The following is a 20,822-nucleotide window of genomic DNA, read 5'->3' as shown; positions in this document are numbered from 1 at the left end:
AGGTAAGTAAACAATGCCTGTGGATTCAGCAAGGCGAGCCCGAGTCTGAATCGGGGTTACCGATCGTAGCCAAAAATCTCACCCCGAGTCAGACTCGGGAATACCGCCAGGCTGGTTAATGCATTCTATGCATTAAGATAAAAAACCTTCTAAATTCAGCAGCCCCCCTCAGCCCCCCTAATATTTATCTGAGCCCCATCTAGATCCGGCGATGTTGTAGGATTATCTCAGCTGCCCTGGACTCCCCTCCTCATTGGCTGAGGCAGCAGTGTGGCACCATTGGCTCCCACTGCTGTCAATCAGAGTCAGTCAGCCAATGAGGGGAGAAAGGGGACGGCCATGGTTCTAAGTCTGAATGGACACAGGGAGCTGTGATTGGGTGCCCACATAGCAAGCTGCTTGCTGTGGGGGCACTTAACAGGGGGAGGGGCAAGGAGCACCGACGAAGGACTCGAGAAGAGGATGATCTGGGCTGCTCTGTACAAATTCACTGCCCAGAGGAGGTAAGTATAACATGTTTGTTATTTTTAACAAAAAAATAAGATTTTACTATCACTTTCACCTTTGTTCACCTTTTTTTTCTACATGTACCAATATAGCATTAATGTCCTTTTTCCGCAAAAATAAAACAGCTTTCGATTTATTCTACACGTACTTACCGCACTGTCTTTATGGCTGTTTAAAAACATTGCTGCATTACTTCTGCCTTACTTCCTAGACAGACTTTAGGTCATGAAGAAATTGACCAGCAGAGGGTAAATGATGCAGGGTGTGTGCTAATAAGATTAGCTGATCAACTCCTTCCTGTGTCATGACCTAAAGTGTGTCCAGGAAGTAAGGAAGAAGTAATGGAGCAGTGTTTTAAACAGCTATGAAGACAGTGAGGTAAGCATGTGTAGAATGAATTGAAAGCTGTTTTATTTTTGCAAAATTAGTACATTAATGCTATATTGGTGCATAGTGGAGCTGGAATTTAGAATTTAGAAAAAAAAGGTTAACAAAATTGAATTGGCCTTTAACCACTTGACCACTGGGCACGAAAACCCCCTTAATCACCAGACCAATTTTCAGCTTTCGGTGCTCTCACAATTTGAATGACAATTACTCAGTCATACAACATTGTACCCATCTGAAATTTTTGTCCTTTTTTTCCCACAAATAGAGCTTTCTTTTGGTGGTATTTGATCACCTCTGCGGTTTTTATTTTTTGCGCTATAAAAGAAAAAAGACTGAAAATTCTGTAAAAAAAAAAAAAAAAATCTAGTTTCTGTCATATTAGCAGGTTATTTCTCACACACAGCATATGCATACTACAAATTACACCCCAAAACACATTCTGCTATTCCTCCCGAGTATAGCGATACCACATGTTTGCGACTTTTACACAGCGTGGCCACATAGAGAGGCCCAACATGCAGGGAGCACCATCAGGCGTTCTGGAGCACCCAGGCCAATTCTGACATTTCTCTCCTACATGTAAAAATCATCATTTATTTGCTAAAAAAATTACATAGAAACCCAAAACATTATATATGCTTTTTTTTCAAAGACCCTAGAGAATACAATGGCGGTTGTTGCAACTTTTTATCTTGCACGGTATTTTCGCAGCAATTTTTTGAACGCGTGTTTTTAAAAAAAAAAACAGTTTTGTGCTTAAAAAAAAAAAAAAAACAGTAAAGTTAGCCCAATGTTTTTGCATAATATGAAAGATGAAGTTACGCCGAGTAAATAGATACCCAACATGTCACCCTTCAAAATTGCACACGCTCGTGAAATTGCGCCAAACGTTGCTACTTAAAAATCCCCATAGGCGACGTATTGCAAGGTATTGGAGTATTGAGGGTATTGCGGAGTATTGGGGGGGTATTGCAGAGTATGGGGGGGTATTGCAGATTATGGGGGGGGGTATTGCAGAGTATGGGGGGGGGGATTGCAGAGAATGGGGGGGGGTATTGCAGAGTATGGGGGGGGTATTGCAGAGTATGGGGGGGGTATTGCAGAGTATGGGGGGGGTATTGCAGAGTATGGGGGGGGGTATTGCAGAGTATGGGGGGGGGTATTGCAGAGTATGGGGGGGGGGGGTATTGCAGAGTATGGGGGGGGGGGGTATTGCAGAGTATGGGGGGGTGGGTATTGCAGAGTATGGGTGGGTGGGTATTGCAGAGTATGGGTGGGTGGGTATTGCAGAGTAAAATAAAAAAAATGATGAGTGCAATACTCTGCAATACCCCACCCCATACTCTGCAATACCCCACCCCATACTCTGCAATACCCCACCCCATACTCTGCAATACCCACCCCCCCAGGGTGGGTATTGCAGAGTATGGGGTGGGGTATTGCAGAGTATGGGGTGGGGTATTGCACTCATCATTATTTTTTTTTTACTGCAGAGTATTGCGCAGGGATGGCTGGATCTGTGACTGCAATTGTCACAGATCCAGCCCACAGTGCGGCGGCTGCTGCTGCCGCCCGATCCCCCCCCCTCCCTCTCCTCTCACACTGTACCGAACGGTACAGAGAGGAGAGGGAGGAACCGGCGTCATTACATGACGCCGGTTTGTTTACAAGTGATCGCGCCGTCATTGGACGGCGCGATCACGTGGTAAGGAGCCGCTTCCATTGGCTCCTTACCGCGAGTGCTGTTGCTGCGGGTCCCGTAGACCCGGCGAGCACCGGCGATCGCGTGTGCGCGCCCGCTCGGGCGCGCACAACGCAGTCTCTGGGAGGACGTACATTGACGCCCTCCTAGAGTACAGGAACCGCTCTGTAGCCGTATTTTGGCTATAGGGCGGTTACCAACTGGTTAATGCTTAAGACTAGCACCCATGAATTAAGAGCTACTAATTCTGCTGCTTATCAGCTCAATATCAACAAAGTATACCGGCAAAAGGTCCTTTTTTATGACCAGTGATCACAGACAATGAAGATAAATCTCAATAAAAGCTATAGATTCTGTAGCTTATCAGCTCAATATCAACAGAGTGCACCAGGCAAAAAAAAGTTCTGCTTATTGACCACAGACAATGAAGATAAAGATTTATCATCATTGTCTGTGGTCATTAAGAAGAACCTTTTGCCTGGTGCACTCTGTTGATATTGAGCTGATAAGCAGCAGAATCTAAAGCTCTTGATTGATGCGCGCTTTTTACAATCATTAAGGCAGGTCATAGATGGTGCTATTTCTTTCCTGTAACCACGGGTTGAGTGCAGGAAGCTGTCCCTGCTGCTGTAGCCGCTGACAATGATGACAAATGGCAAAAATCTGACATGTTGGTTGTACTCAAATCGATTGATGGATTAATTTGGGTACATTCTGCCTGCCCATGCAGATTGTTTGAATCTTGGCTGGCCCCTGCTGAACCTGCCGAGATTCAAACTACCTATGGCCATCTTAGGTCTCACCTGGCTTCTGATGTGTGTGTGTACATATAATCCCTTAATCCCTTTGCCACAGGACATGCTCACCCCTATGATTAAGCTTAGTGTGGGTGAAACATGTCAGAGGGGTGTGACTGATGGTCTGGGATCTGAGCTGAAGCATGTCTTTCATTTACCTTACATAGGAGTTAATACAGTGTGTGGTAGTACCTGCATGCCATTTATATGGTGTCTTGCCATTTGTGCATTGTGCAGTTGCTTGAATGTTACCCAGAAGTTACTTTAACCACTTGCCGACCAGCTCACACGGATATCCGTTGTCAAAGTGACACATTCCTGCAAATCGGCATATATAAAAATGGTGGCTCCTTTAAGAGCCATAGCAGGCACCCGCTGCAAAAAAAATAAAAAAAATTGGGGGATATTTATTATAGCAAAAAAGTTAAAAATATTGTTTTGTTTTTAAAAATTGTCACTCTTTTTACGTTTAGAGCACAAAAAATTAAATCGGCACAGGTGATTCAATACCACCAAAAGAAAACTCTATTTGTGGGGAAAAAATAATGTCAATTTTGTTTGGGTACAGCATCACATGACAGCGCAATTGTTAGTTTTTTGCAATGCAGTGCTGTATCGCAAAAAATGGCCTGTCATTAAAGCAGAGTTCCACACATTTTTGAGAGATGGTCTTAAATGAAAGACCACCTCTCAACACCTTGTTTTGGATATTACATTTTTCTTTTTTTTTCTTACCTTTTCGTTCGCACCGAGTGTACTTCAGATTCAGCTGGGCTGCGGCCCACTACATCACGTCCTCTTCTGCGGGGAACTCCCTTGTTGTCTTCTGGGACCTGTGTGTGTCCGCCGCGGAGACCGCCGTTATCGTTTACATGCCCGCCCACAGAAGAGATGGATACCTCGGTTGTGGCAGCAGCTGCTGCCGTTACCGAGATATCCATCTTTAAAAAAGAGGACATATATATACATTGGGCGGGCGTTAACCGGTTAAGCACTGCAGTAAAACACCCTAGACTGAGCCTGTGTTGGTGTGCTTTGGAACTGATATCTGGGCTTGACAGCCTCTGACCAGGCAAGGAAGACCTACTTTTTTTTCAAGTGGAGTGAGTGCTACAACTACAACCCTTTTAAAATATGTAATTGGTCAGAGGAAGGTTGTTTTCCCTAGCAAAAACAATTTAAGGAGGCCATGTTGAACCAGCCTTAGTGAAAGGTGTTTTGGTACATTTTGGTCCCCTCACAATGACCTGCCTGGCCATCCTTTCTCATTTAAACAGTTTGAAAAGTAAAAGCTGTGAAGGGATTGCCATGCATTACATTCCTTGTTGTGTGTATTTTGGAGTATATTTTAAGGGCTATTAGTGCATATTTTCCTACTGTGTTTCAAAAAGGACATAAAGTGTTCCAGCCATCTTTCCACTGAAAGTATTTTTACTAATTTCATTGCAAAATTCTCAGGAAAATATTTTTAGTTGAAAGTACAGTTGCAATAAAAAGTATGTGAACCCCTGTTGAAATTATATGGATTTCTGTACAAATTGGTCATAAAATGTGATCTGATCTTCATCTAAGTCACAACAATAGACAATCACAGTCTGCTTAACCTAATAACACACAAATAATTAAATGTTACCATGTTTTTATTGAACACACCATGTAAACATTCACAGTGCAGGTAGAAAAAGTATGTGAACCCCTAGACTAATGACATCTCCAAGAGCTAATTGGAGTGAGGTGTCAGCCAACTGGAGTCCAATCAATGAGATGAGATTGGAGGTGTTGGTTACAGCTGCCCTGCCCTATAAAAAACACACACCAGTTCTGGGTTTGCTTTTCACAAGAAGCATTGCCTGATGTGAATGATGCCTCACACAAAAGAGCTTTCAAAAGACCTACTATTAAGAATTGTTGACTTGCATACAGCTGGAAAGAGTTATAAAAGTATCTGCAAAAGCCTTGCTGTTCATTAGTCCACGGTAATACAAATTGTCTATAAATGGAGAAAGTTCAGCACTGCTGCTACTCTCCCTAGGAGTGGCCGTCCCGTAAAGATGACTGCAAGAGCACAGCGCAGACTGCTCAATGAGGTGAAGAAGAATCCTAGAGTGTCAGCTAAAGACTTACAAAAGTCTCTGGCATATGCTAACATCCCTGTTAGCGAATCTACGATACGTAAAACACTAAACAAGAATGGATTTCATGGAAGGATACCACAGAGGAAGCCACTGCTGTCCAAAAAAACATTGCTGCACGTTTACAGTTTGCACAAGAGCACCTGGATGTTTCACAGCAGTACTGGCAAAATATTCTGTGGACAGATGAAACCAAAGTTGAGTTGTTTGGAAGAAACACACAACACTATGTGGGGAGAAAAAGAGGCACAGCACACCAACATCAAAACCTCATCCCAACTGTGAAGTATGGTGGTGGGGGCATCATGGTTTGCGGCTGCTTTGCTGCATCAGGGCCTGGACGGATTGCTATCATCGAAGGAAAAATTTATTTCCAAGTTTATCAAGACATTTTGCAGGAGAACTTAAGGCCATCTGTCCACCAGCTGAAGCTCAACAGAAGATGGGTGTTGCAACAGGACAACGCCCCAAAGCATAGAATTAAATCAACAACAGAATGGCTTAAACAGAAGAAAATACGCCTTCTGAAGTGGCCCAGTCAGAGTCCTGACCTCAACCCAATTAGGATGCTGTGGCATGACCTCAAGTAAGCGATTTACACCAGACATCCTAAGAATATTGCTGAATTGAAACAGTTCTGTAAAGAGGAATGGTCAAGAATTACTCCTGACCGTTGTGCACGTCTGATCTGCAACTACAGGAAACCTTTGGTTGAAGTTATTGCTGCCAAAGGAAGTTCAACCAGTTATTAAATCCAAGGGTTCACATACTTTTTCCAACTGCACTGTGAATGTTTACATGGTGTGTTCAATAAAAACATGGTAACATTTAATTTTTTGTGTGTTATTAGTTTAAGCAGACTGTGATTGTCTATTGTTGTGACTTAGATGAAGATCAGATCACGTTTTATGACCAATTTGTGCAGAAATCCAAATCATTCCAAAAGGGTTCACATACTTTTTATTGCAACTGTATTCCCATACCTTGTAGCTAGCTACCACAGACCATTTGTAACCAACAAGCACATGCAAATGCTAACAGTACTGTTGACAATATTATAAATGTTTACCAATCATGTAGACATTTATAAGTGAATCTGAGGTCAATGGCAGTGGAAGTTTTCTTTCTGGAATTTCCAAACAGATAAAAGGTCTTTGACATGGGATTGTGGGAAAAAATATTATTCAACCAGTGTCGTTGAACCCCAAAGTTCCATGTGGGGTTTATACATTTCTGGTTTAATCTCCCACCCACAATGACCATCAATGTACATTTTTACTGACTACCAAGTTATAGGTTACTTCTACATTCATTTTCACATGCACTTTTTGCAATTCACTATTATTCTTGGCAGACACCAGCACTGGTGTTAGAGGACACAATTTTACATTTTCAATATCTGCATTTCTTTTCTCGTATTATTATTATTAAGTAATAATAAAACTGAAAATAATATTATATAAACAGCAAGTGGGTTTTAAAAAAATATCTGCCCTAGGTGTCAAAGACTCAAGGTACAACACATTATTTTTAACAACTTACTGATTGTGTTAATTTAAAACAAAAAAGGATTCCCTGAGACCTGCAATGTATTTCAATGTTTTAGATGTTATGGCTGCATTCACTTTTGTTCCTGTATTATCACCTGGTGATCTGGCTAGTAAGTCTGTTGTTTTTCAACACAACAAGCTGTCCTGCAGATGTAACAGTGAAGCCTCGTACACGCTCGTTTTACTCGGCAAGAACCAGCAAGAAAACTGCTGGCAGAGCCTTCTTGCTGAGTATACCGTGATGCCGCATACACACAACGTTTTTTTCACCCCGACTATTGTTAAACCGGCCATGCCTACACACGATGCTCTAGCAAAGCGCGGTGACGTACAACACGTACGAGGGCACTATAAAGGGGAAGTTCCATTCGAATGGTGCCACCATTGGGGCTGCTTTTGCTGATTTCGTGTTAGTAAAATTTTGGTGAGAGACGATTCGCGCTTTTCAGTCTGTTACAGCATGATGAATGTGCTATCTCCATTACGAACGCTAGTTTTACCAGAAAGAGCGCTCCCGTATCATAACTTGCTTCTGAGCATGCACGTTTTTTTCACGTCGTTAAAGCCCACACACAACCATTTTTTACGACGTTGAAAATGACCACGTTAAAAACTACGTGAAAATTTAGAGCATGTTCTAAATTTTTAATGCCCATTTTTTACGTTGTGAAAATACTCTGGAGCCCACACACAATCGTTTTTAATGACATTATTTTTTTTTACATTTTTTACATCCCAAAAAATGGTCGTGTGTACGCGGCATCAGTGTGTACAAGGCTCTCAGGTTTCTCATCAAGAAAACTGCTACTGGGGTCCCCAACTCTGTGGCCTCGTACACACGACCGTTTTGCTCGACAAAATCCATCAAGAAACTTGGTGGCAGAGCTTTTTTGCTGAGGAAACCGGTTGTGTGTATGTTTTTCGTAGAGAAAACTGTCGTGGATCTCGATGAGAAAAAAAGAGAACAAGTTCTTTTTTTTCTCGTCGGGAGTCTCAATTTCCTCGTCGTGTTTCTCGTCGGGCTGGTTTACGATGAGAAACACGTTTGTGTGTATGCTTAGAAACCCGCGCATGCTCAGAATAAAGTATGAGACGGTAGCGCACCTTCGGTAAAAGTAGCGTTCGTAATGGAGATAGCACATTCGTCACGCTGTAACAGACTGAAAAGCGCGAATCGTCTCTCACCAAAACTTTTACTTAACACGCAGTAACATTAGATTAGTAAAAGCAGCCCCAAGGGTGGTGCCAGTGGAATCTAACTTCCCCTTTATAGTGCTGTCGTACCTGTTGTACGTCACCGCGTTTGAGAACAACGAGATTTTGTCTTGACAGTGTGTACGCAAAGAAAGCTTGACAAGGAACTCCTCGAGGAAAACGATGTTTCTTTTACGACGAGTTTCTCGGTCGTGTGTATGAGGCCTCATATTGCCAGGTGTGTCACGGGAGGGTTTTGAGCCACTTTAGGGGGTTAAGTCACCAAGCATAGACCCAAAAATAACCAGCAGCTCTTTCGGGGGTAGTGCTACATAAGTATAACATAAAATGTGGGAAAAAACTGTGCTAAGACCCAAATGATACAGAAAAGCTGCCAGCACTCAAACAAACAAAGTAAAACAGAAATATGAAATAAATAGTGCAGCGCTTAAACAATCAATAGTGCATGATAATACCACAATGTGAATAATGGTGATTACAAAACAGTGCAAAAAGGAAATAACATATTAAGGAAGCCGAAAAGGCTTCAATAGACAATGTGAGAGTCCATCATAATAAATCAATTGTTAAGTGACCCTTTCCAAAAACTGGCACAGGATACAGGAGTTACAAGTTGACTGTTGAAATACTCAAATCCTTCATGTAATGAACAAATTAGGTACTCTTACCGCAACTGATGGACTCGTCTGTTAAATAACAGTGGGTCAAAGGGGCTGGGGTCTCAAAGACCTGGATCGAAGCAAGGGGATCTCTGTGGTTTCCAAAGGAGTCGGGTTTTAGATAAAATTGCCATACAGAAAATGACAACAAAATAAAAGGTGATCACAATAAAAAAGTTAAAAGGCAATGTGGGGTGCAGTAATGCTGGCCCAAGTATAACATGTTTGTTATTTGAAAAAAAAGATTTAATTACCCCCCCCCCCCCCCCCCAGGTGCAAAGAGGTTAAGTCAATTTTTAGAGATGCAATTCTTCAGAATACACTATATGTAGATAGTCAAGACAGCCCAAAAGCAATAGACATGTCAAAGCTACTGGAATCAATCTACCCTTAGTACAGCGTAGCTGAGATTATCAGTTTTTCTTTGACTTGACATAGCCATTGTTCACAGCATCAATGATGGAACATTTAATATGCTTCCTTGGTAACCAGACATGTTTATTGGGATGTACCAGACCAACCGATTGATTCATGCTTACATCATATAATCAACATGATTGCTTAGTAACTAATTTGTTTACAGAGATATAGGAACAGCCTAGATTGTTTATCCTTATATGCACTAATTCATTATAATCACCATCTCATAGTCAGTTTATTTTAATGGTATCTTTAGAAGTGCTTATAGCGAGCAAATGTCTTACTTGATATATGAGTAAAATAATATTCCCTGTAGTACAAAGGCCAAATCTTCGTGTGCAGTTGGTATCAGAATATGACATGAATGTTCATGTGTAACAGGCAGGTTTATCAAATGATACAGGATAGGGTATACTGTGCAAAGTAAAGGATAGGGTATACTGTGCAAAGTACAGGATAGGGTATACTGTGCAAAGTACAGGATAGGGTATACTGTGCAAAGTCCAGCGTAGGGTATACTGTGCAAAGTCCAGGATAGGGTATACTGTGCAAAGTACAGGATAGGGTATACTGTGCAAAGTCCAGGATAGGGTATACTGTGCAAAGTACAGGATAGGGTATACTGTGCAAAGTACAGGATAGGGTATACTGTGCAAAGTACAGGATAGGGTATACTGTGCAAAGTCCAGGGTAGGGTATACTGTGCAAAGTACAGGATAGGGTATACTGTGCAAAGTACAGGATAGGGTATACTGTGCAAAGTACAGGATAGGGTATACTGTGCAAAGTACAGGATAGGGTATACTGTGCAAAGTACAGGATAGGGTATACCTGTACTTTGCAAAGTGACTTTTCACTTTCTTGTTATATAAAATAACTGAATATTTACTTTGAAAATAAATATGACCTATTCCTTTAGTAAGCCAGGATCACTGGGCCAGATTCTCAAAAGAGATACGATTGACCTGCCTTAACTTTACACAGCAATCATATTGCTGTATAAAGTATGGCCGTCGTTCCCGCATCGAAATTGAAAAATGAACGTCGTTTGCGTAAGCCGTCCGGGAATACTGAATTACGCTACGCGCGTCGCCGTTCGAGAAAATGACGTCGCTGTGCGCAAAGCACAACGGGAATTGCGAAACGGAGCATGCACAGTAGGTCCGGCGCGGGAGCGCGCCTAATTTAAATGGCACACGCCCATTTAAATTACGCGGGCTTACGCCGGAGGCTGCCAGCGTAGGTTTTCATTGCAAGTGCAAGTGAATGAGGCACTTGCGATGAAAACTTGCGGCGGTGTAACGTATCTACGATACGTTACGCCGGAGCAATTCTATGTGAATCTGGCCCACTGTCTTTTGGTCAATCGTTTGCTCTAAATTATAATACACACACATTTCTATCTTTACAGGAAATGTAAGTTCAATTTGTAAATATTCTCATTATGTAGTTACTATAGTCAGGAACAAAATAAATTCTCTCTTTTTAATCACGTAAGTATAAAAATATTGCAAAAGTTTTAGTTTTGTATAAAATAGAGAAGGGCACCTGTAAGTTTTTTCTGACATCTGTGTCCTATTGGGTGAATTTCCTTTCCTGTCTCTAGACATAACAGGAAGTAAGGGAAAATCTTTTTTTTTTTTTTTGAATGAAAATAAATTACAAATTTTCCCCATCCACAAACTCGATGTAGATGAGGAAATCCTTCCCTCTGAGCTATTGTATTTTGTATTTTGACAACTGAGAGACTTCCCCGCCATCAGAATACACTGGTCAGCACTACCAGTCATAGCCTACAGCCTTGATTGAGTTGGAAAAATCTGACAGGGTGCTTATACATAAGGCCGGTAATACATGATTCAAATCTCGGCTGATTCAGCAGGAACCGGACAATATTTTCGAATCATTAATGGGCAGGCTGAATATACCAAGTTAATTGATCCAGCAACTTGAGTACAACCAGCCTGACGGATTCTCTTGCGATTATTGCTAGCGGCTGCTATAGCCACTAAGCATAATCTCTGTCTTCTACCAGCAGGGACGTCTTCCCCCACCCGCCGTTGCCAGGAGAAGTCAATTGCTGATTCCCCTGTCAACCCTATCTGTGTTGATGGGAGAATTGTGCACATTTTTTTCCCTGCAACCCATGGAAAGTAATTCTCACTGTGTGTGGCCTGTCCAAGTCTCTGCCTGTACATGGATCAAAATTTGATTGGTCCCTGCTAAACCGGCTAAGTTTTGATCCATATATGGCCATCCTTAGGTAGTAGTTACCAAAACAGTTTTTCCTATATGATAACCCAAAATTTGTGATTTCCCCTCATTTTTAGTCACAGTGACATAATAATTTATGCATATACATGCGTGCAGACACTTTAACATGCGCCTATGTATAGATGCGTACAATTCTTCATCCTCTTGTAGGTGCCACTGCAAGTTTTTCAATTAAAATGTAAACACTTGTTTTTTATGGCTCTGAATGCATTGCTCTAAAACTGATTTTTATGCAGATTTGTGCATTGTTCCATTGATACTTTGCATATATAGTTGCTACACAAACCATATTGTAATTAAATATTATTAATAATTACCTTTGCTTTTCAATCTGCAGCATTGTAATTTTATGTAAAATTCAATGAAATGTGGCAACATGGAGGCATTTCTGTACATTGTCTTCAATTACCCCTGTATCCCTAATTTCGGGTGGGTTATGACAAATGGCCCTCCCCAAACAGGATATTGCACTAAACCTGTAGCTAAACAAGAGAACCAAAACCTTGGCTAAGTGGACAAGTGGGTTTGATAATAAAGTTGTCAGTGCCTCCACCCAGGACAGGGCCTCTGTGAACAGAGAAGATTCCCTTCCTGGGAAATTATTCAGTAACCTAATCAAAGTAATTGGGAGCAGAAAAACTACTGCAACCAGCATATAACATTAACCACAAGTAGATAGATGCATGCCAGTATAGAACTAATACAAACTATATTTCAAGAAAAGATTAATAATAGTACATACATCCAACGTACAAACAGGTTTCATCAGCAAAGGTAATTGTAAAATATAAGCAGCTCTGTAAACAATGTAAGATGAAATATCCGTTTTCACAGGTATTCAAAAATAATGCTAATGTCCATAAACATTACCATGTGACAAAAGTGAATATGTGCACAAATTCCAAAAAATATATATAAATGTGTTTAAATATTAATTAAAATATGAGTCCATAAAACACATCAAGTAGGTTTGTGAAAAAATAATGATAATAGCTTCCAATCTTCCACCACACCCGGTGTCATTGAATCCTCTCCCGTCAGATGCAAAACTCACCAACTCAAATTGCCTTACACTCTCGTGTTCGACGTGTAAACATGTACAAAAATACCTCACTGGTAGGTATAGCAGATAATTCCAGTTAGAACCAATTCACTGCCAGAAATCTCCGCATTTAAATAAAAGAAGTGCTCAAAATAGCGTGATACCGTAAAATCAGTTTAATAACACTGATTCTTGAATCTTCAAATATAGCACTCACATGAATCTCAAAAAATAGAGCAATACACTGCACATTAAACATTGATCCCATGACTAAGTCTTTTATGATGAAACATGTCGAGGCGTGGCTGTGCGGCAACCATCTGAAGTGAACGTGTGACGTATCAAGGCCGATCAAGGAAGCAGAGATCCAGGAAGGAACAGCGGGGAGGTGGTGAGCGATCAGTTGACACCTTGGGTCTGCTGTGACCAATATTCTCGGTTTTTGGTTCATCTCTGAACGAGTGTTTGCTGTGCAGTGTATTGCTCTATTTTTTGAGATTCATGTGAGTGCTATACTTGAAGATTCAAGTGTGTTATTAAACTGATTTTATGGTTTACACGCCGAACACGAGAGTGTAAGGCAATTTGAGTTGGTGAGTTTTGCATCTGACGGGAGAGGATTCACTGACACTGGGGGCCAGATTCAGGTACCTGCGCTGCAGCGTAACGTATCTCGTTTACGTTACACCGCCGCAAGTTTTCAGCGCAAGTGCTTGATTCACAAAGCACTTGCCTGTAAACTTGCGGCAGTGTAACGTAAATGCGTTCGGCGCAAGCCCGCCTAATTCAAATGGGGCGTGTACCATTTAAATTAGGCGCGTTCCCGCGCCGAACGTTCTGCGCATGCTCCATTAGGAAATTTCCCGCCGTGCTTTGCGCGAAATTACGGCGCCCCGATGTGTTTTTTGAACGGCGGCGTGCGTTACGTCCTTTCGTATTCCCGGACGTCTTACGCAAAAAAAAAAATAGAAATTCGACGCGGGAACGACGGCCATACTTTAAGATGGCTGGTCTAAATCTAAGCCATGAAATAGCAGGCGTAAGTTTGCGACGGGAAAAGCCGACTAGCGACGACGTAAGAGAATGCGAGGTAACGCGCGTACCTTCGTGGAACGCCGTAAACAGCTAATTTGCATACTCGACGCGGAAAACGACGCAAACTCCACCCAGCGGGCGCCGGAGTATTACACCTAAAGCCGTCGTAACTTGTTTTGAGGATTCAAAACAACGCTACGACGCGGCTAATTTGAAAATACGCCAGAGTATCAGTAGATACGCCGGCGTATTACAACTGTGAATCTGGCCCCGGGTGTGGTGGAAGATTGGAAGCTATTATCATTATTTTTTCACAAACCTACTTGATGTGTTTTATGGACTTATATTTTAATTAATATTTAAACATATTTATATATATTTTTTGAAATTTGTGCACATATTCACTTTTGTCACATGGTGATGTTTATGGACATTAGCATTATTTTTGAATACCTGTGAAAACGGATATTTCATCTTACATTGTTTACAGCGCTGCTTATATTTTATTACACTAATTTTAGGACTTTAGAATATGTTTTTCACAGTTTGATTTTTTAAAAGTAGCTACTTCACTCTTTTGCCAATTTGATTATCACTATTTGTTCATAAGCGCAGTGGTGGGAACACAGAAAGGGCGGATTTATCTTTGTTACCATTATTTACAAAGGTAATTGTAGTTGTTATTAGAGATACCTACAGATGAATGTTGCAGCAAAGTTCAGTTGTTGGGTCCTTAAGGATGATCACAATGCAACATGGATCTTGGTGTTGGAGACATGAAGACAAGATCTGTGGTGATCAGGAGACCCTCCAGTCATTGTCCAACCAGACTGGAATACAGCTTTTCACCAGCAGAAACCGTGGCATGGCACTGGAACTCAGAGTCAACCTATCTATTCTGTGCTTAGGCCCTAGTAGCGTCTAATGTGTCATGCAACTGGACCTCTAAATACTAGAAGATGTCTCCGTCAGGTGCAAAACCTGGCTCTAGCCTATGCTGCTTATTAAGTCCTGAGCTAAAACTAGTTATAGAATCCCAGACCAGAAGGGACAGGGTTAACTAGACCAACAGGAGCTGCATATAAACTCCCTTGTAATAAACAGGAATCTGCAAAAAAGATTGTTAAAATCCTTGCAATATACAATGACCACTCAGAGGGGATTGTTTTTTTTTTCCAACAAAAGTGGAGTTACATACCTCCAAACTTTTTGAGATGGGATTGAGGGACACCTATCAGCAAAAGTATGCAGGCATAGGACACACCCCTTGCCTTGCCCCCTTAATGGAGAATTGTACAAAAAAACACGATTGGTTAAACCCACAAGTGCTTTTTTTTTACCATTACACTTCCTTTATATTGGCTTTTGGAATTTACAAATGCAGCATTTTAGAAATCAGATGAAAGGTTTAGCTCCGGAAAACACTTTTTGATAGATAAAAAGTGAATAGGCTGTTCCCAGAGTGCTGTATCAAGGCACCTCAGTGGGAAGTCTGTGGGAAGGAAAAATTGTGGCAGAAAACGCTGCACAACGAGAAGAGGTGACCGGACCCTGAGGAAGATTGTGGAGAAGGACCGATTCCAGACCTTGGGGGACCTGCGGAAGCAGTGGACTGAGTCTGGTGTAGAAACATCCAGAGCCACCGTGTACAGGCGTGTGCAGGAAATGGGCTACAGGTGCCGCATTCCCCAGGTCAAGCCACTTTTGAACCAGAAACAGCGACAGAAGCGCCTGACCTGGGCTACAGAGAAGCAACACTTGACTGTTGCTCAGTGGTCCAAAGTACTTTTTTGGGATGAAAGCAAATTTTGCATGTCATTCGGTAATCAAGGTGCCAGAGTCTGGAGGAAGACTGGGGAAAGGGAAATGCCAAAATGCCTGAAGTCCAGTGTCAAGTACCCACAGTCAGTGATGGTCTGGGGTGCCATGTCAGCTGCTGGTGTTGGTCCACTGTGTTTTATCAAGGGCAGGGTGAATGCAGCTAGCTATCAGGAGATTTTGGAGCACTTCATGCTTCCATCTGCTGAAAAGCTTTATGGAGATGAAGATTTCATTTTTCAGCACGACCTGGCACCTGCTCACAGTGCCAAAACCACTGGTAAATGGTTTACTGACCATGGTATTAGTGTGCTCAATTGGCCTGCCAACTCTCCTGACCTGAACCCCATAGAGAATCTGTGGTATATTGGGAAGAGAAAGTTGAGAGACGCAAGACCCAACACTCTGGATGAGCTTAAGGCCGCTACCGAAGCATCCTGGGCCTCCATAACACCTCAGCAGTGCCACAGGCTGATTGCCTCCATGCCACGCAGCATTGAAGCAGTCATTTCTGCAAAAGGATTCCTGACCAAGTATTGAGTGCATAACTGAACATAATTATTTGAAGGTTGACTTTTTTTTTATTAAAAACACTTTTCTTTTATTGGTCGGATGAAATATGCTAATTTTTTGAGATAGGAATTTTGGGTTTTCATGAGCTGTATGCCAAAATCATCAATATTAAAACAATAAAAAGGCTTGAACTACTTCAGTTGTGTGTAATGAATCTAAAATATATGAAAGTCTAATGTTTATCAGTACATTACAGAAAATAATGAACTTTATCACAATATGCTATTTTTTTTTAGAATGACCTGTATAGAGCAGACCAAAATGAGGGACACATGAGGAGGAATGAGGGACAGAGGGACATTGTTCCAAATCAGGGACAGTCCCTCGAAATCAGGGACAGTTGGGAGCTATGGAGTTACTCTTTAACCTCTGGCCGCCCATATAATGCACAAAGAGGATGGGTTTTAATGCCCACAAGCTGCACATGCAGCACTTTGGCAGCACAGTATACCACAATGTGTGTTAGTGTATTACTATGCATTGCACAGGGAAGGTGTGCTTGCATTAAATTTAGATAAGGGCCAATCTTTTGATAAGATTGCTTTGGTTTCTTCTAGAATAACATTTCCTATCACTGTGGTATTACTGTTCCACCATGAACACACTGTGCACATGTGTCACCACTGTGCACTATGCACTCATATCACATGTTCACAGTGGGGGAGATTTACTAAAACTGCAGCCTAGAGAACCTGGTGCAGATGTTCATGCTAACCAATCAACTTCTTAATTCAGCTTGTTCAATGAAGCTTTTACCAATTACACCTAGTAGCTGATTGGTTACTAGGCACTGCTATGCCAGATTCTCTGTGCTCCAGTTTTAGTAAATTTCCCCCATTGTGTTCATGCTGGAAGACGTATAAACCATTACACAAATAATAATATAAGCAGCCATATCAGCTTATCCCTGTGCAAGTTTCTCAGGAAATCGAAACTTGTATTGGAAATTCAAGGACTCCATAAGAGGATGCTGACGGGGGGGGGGGGCTATTTTTTTTATTCCATTTTTAACTGCTGACGTCTGTTCTTTGTTTTCTCATGAGTTCACATCACAACCAAGCAGCATGTGAGGGACCAGCTGTTTCTGCAGCTGGATGAAGAATAGATGTAGATTGTATAAAGCCATTCCGTCACACTCAATTTTTTCATAGCTAAATGAAATAACATAAGCAGTTTTAGATTTTAATGCAGAAAAATCTTTTTCTCCTTGAAATATTCAAATATTATTTAACTTGTAAAAGTAATAGTTGCTGGCGGTTACAAAAAAAAAGTAAAACATTTTAAATGCTTATAAGAATGACAATTATCTGGGCTATATATGTGTGTTGTGATCTGAGACCCATAGCCATAGAAAAGGTCAATGCAGGTTAGCCTTCCTGAGCATAAAAGAGCTGATACATATGTCCTGTAGGTTATACACTGAAAGCGCCTGGGCATAGGCGGTAAAGCGCATTTCAATGGGCAGGGGCGCTTTAGGAGTGGTGATTTCACAGCTCCTAAAGCACCTCCAAGAAGCTGCTGGCAGGACTGTTTTTGACGCCCTGCCAGCGCAGCGCCCAAGTGTGAAAGCACTCGGGCTTTCACACTGAGATTGCAGCTGAAGCTTTATTCAGGCGCTATACAGGTGCTAATAATGGGGGGATGGGAAGAGAAGAGAGTGAGCGGAGGGGGGGGGGGAGAAGAGGTTAAGAGAGGAGACAGCAGGAGAAAGAGGAAGAGGGGGAGAGAGGGCAGAATAGGGAGATTGAGAGGGAGTGGGGGGAGAGACGGATGAGAGAGATAGAGGGAAAGAGACAGAGACGGGTGGTAAGAGAGATGGAGGGGGTAAGAGAGGTGAGAGAGGAGTAAAGAGAGGGGAAGGGAGGGGGGAGAGAGAGGGGAGAGAAATGGAGGGGGTAGAGAGAGAAAGAGGGCAACTCAAAGAGAGATGGGTCTTCGGAGAGAAAGGTAATGGGAGAGAGAGAGAGAGAGAGAGAGAGAGAGAGAGAGAGAGAGAGAGAGAGAGATGGGGGTGGGTGGTTTTGAGTATGGGACAGGAAGTGAAGGAAAATCTCCCCTATGGGACACCGATGCCAAAAATCTGTAAAGGGATTATAACCCTTCTTTACTCGATCCAAAATGAAAACAAAAAATGTGCCTTTAGTTCTACTCTAAATAAATTTGGATCATATATTTTCCTCATTTCAACTTAGGCCTCATAAAAATAGATTTTTAGTTTTGGATAAAGTAGGGAATAGTTGGAACATGTATAATTTTTTTTTACTGTTGTCTGTCACTGCTGTGAAGATTCCTCTTCTACATTTGCCCTATCACCAGGGCAGAAAGTGAAGAGAAATTCCAAATTTCATGGTGATAACCAGAACTGTCTCCCTGCTTTAGAGAGCTTTTAAATCACTCCCAAAACACCATAACAGCTACCCCACCATATTCCTTTCACCAGCTGTTCTAAAATAAGTAGACAACACCATTTGGAGTGAAAATATAACCAATACAAAACATTATTTTCAACAGAAGCATAATATCAATGATAAAACAATAATCAAGGTTGTTGATCTTTGAAGGCACTGAAGAATCAAAAATGTGTTTTTGTGTCAGTGTAACCACTTACAGGCCCCAGCCGCAACACACCGACTCGATCTTAACTCTCTATTTCTCTACAAATACATCCATTTCCCAAATTCTGAGTTAACCCATACCATAAATACCACTATGGGATATCAGTGTTACCTTAGAAGGCCTCCAAAGATCCCAACCGCCAAACCACTACTACACCCAAAAAACACCAATCCAAACATCTGTGCAGGAGGGTGGGAAGTTTCTTCTTCCTCTGTTGGGGTTAAACTGCATGGAGTTCTCCTTAATCCCACCTAGACCACATAGAAGCCCTTAAACATTCAAACCTACTAATCCTGGTATGTAATCTCATATCTCCTGATTAGGGTTGAGCGAACCCGAACTGTAAAGTTCGGGTTCGGTACGGACTTTGGGTTTTTCCCGAACCCGGACCCGAATCCGGATAATTGAAAAAAGTTTGGGTCCGGGATCGGAGTTCGGGAAAAAAAAATGCGCGGAGGTCCCCGCAAATTCAATAACCAGACCCTTTAGGTCTGGTATGGATATTAAGGGGAACCCCGCCGTCAATTTTAAAAAAAAATGACGTGCGGTTCCCCCTAAATATCCATAACCAGACCCGTTATCCGAGCACGTTGACCTGGCCGGCCACAGAAAAGAGGGGGGACAGAGTGCGGCCCCCCCCTCTCCTGAACCGCACCAGGCCACATGCCCTCAACATGGGGAGGATGTCCCCATGTTGATGGGGACAAGGATCTCATCCCCACAACCCTTGCCCGGTGGTTGTGGGGGTATGCGGGCGGGAGGTTTATCAGAATCTGGAAGACCCCTTTAACAAAGGGGACCCCCCAGATCCTGACCCCCCCTGTGTGAAATGGTAATGGGGTACACTGTACCCCTACCATTTCACGAAGGAAGTGTAAAGTATTGCAAAAAAACACACTGACACCATAGAATAAAGTCCTTTATTAAAAATAAAATAAAAACTCCAGCGGTGAGAAATCCACTCGTTCCCGGCTTCCTGCGTTGTCCCGATCTTGCGATGGCTGCGGGTGATCTCCAGCGATGAGAAGATCCTGCGGCGGGTGATCTCCGCTCCAGCACTGAGAAGATCCATCCATCCAGCACAGCAGCATCCCCGACCTCCTCTCACCGCTGGACACAGCCCAGCGAATGACGCGCTGCAGCTGTGACATTACTTATATAGAGGAGGCAGGGCCACCCGTCATGTGACCCCACCCCCTCTGACGTACCCTCTGCTACGTCACTGGGTAAGCCCAGGGTCTTTCCATGTTGAGGGCATGTGGCCTGGTGCGGTTCAGGAGAGGGGGGGCCACACTCTGTCCCCCCCTCTTTTCTGCGGCCGGCCAGGTCAACGTGCTCGGATAACGGGTCTGGTTATGGATATTTAGGGGGAACCGCACGTCATTTTTGTTTTAAATTGACGGCGGGGTTCCCCTGAATATCCATACCAGACCTGAAGGGTCTGGTTATGGATATTTAGGGGGAACCGCACGTCATTTTTTTCTTAAATTGACGGTGGGGTTCCCCTTAATATCCATACCAGACCTAAATGGTCTGGTTATTGAATTTGCGGGGACCTCCGCGCATTTTTTTTTTCTAAAAGTCCGTGTCCCATTGACTACAATGGGGTTCGGAGTTCGGGTTCGGGTTCCCGAACCCGGCCTTTTTTTTTAAAGTTCGGGTTCGGACCTGAATCCGAACATCCAGGTGTCCGCTCAACTGAGTGAGTGAGTGAGTAACTTGTATAGCGCAACAAATGCGAACTAAATCGCCTCAAGGCGCTTCCCGTCCAGAGTCATTCCGGTCCTTCAGAAGAGGTGGGTCTTTAGTTTTTTCCTAAAGGCCTGATGGTTTTCTTCCAAGCGGATTGTAGAGGGTAGAGCATTCCAGAGCCGTGGTCCTTGGACCGAAAATCTACGTTCTCCCTTCGATTTGTAGCGGGATTTAGGAATTTGGAGAAGGTTTTGGTCGGTTGACCGGAGAACGTGCTTGGTGACGTAGGGTTTTATTTTCTCGCTTAAGTATTGGGGAGCGTTCCCCTGTATACATTTGTGGGTGAGGCAGAGTGTCTTGAATGTCACCCGGTCCTGTACGGGCAGCCAGTGGAGGGACC

This window comes from Rana temporaria, chromosome 1 (assembly GCF_905171775.1).
Source record: "Rana temporaria chromosome 1, aRanTem1.1, whole genome shotgun sequence".
Taxonomy (NCBI): Eukaryota; Metazoa; Chordata; class Amphibia; order Anura; family Ranidae; genus Rana; species Rana temporaria.
This window is presented reverse-complemented; position numbering follows the sequence as displayed.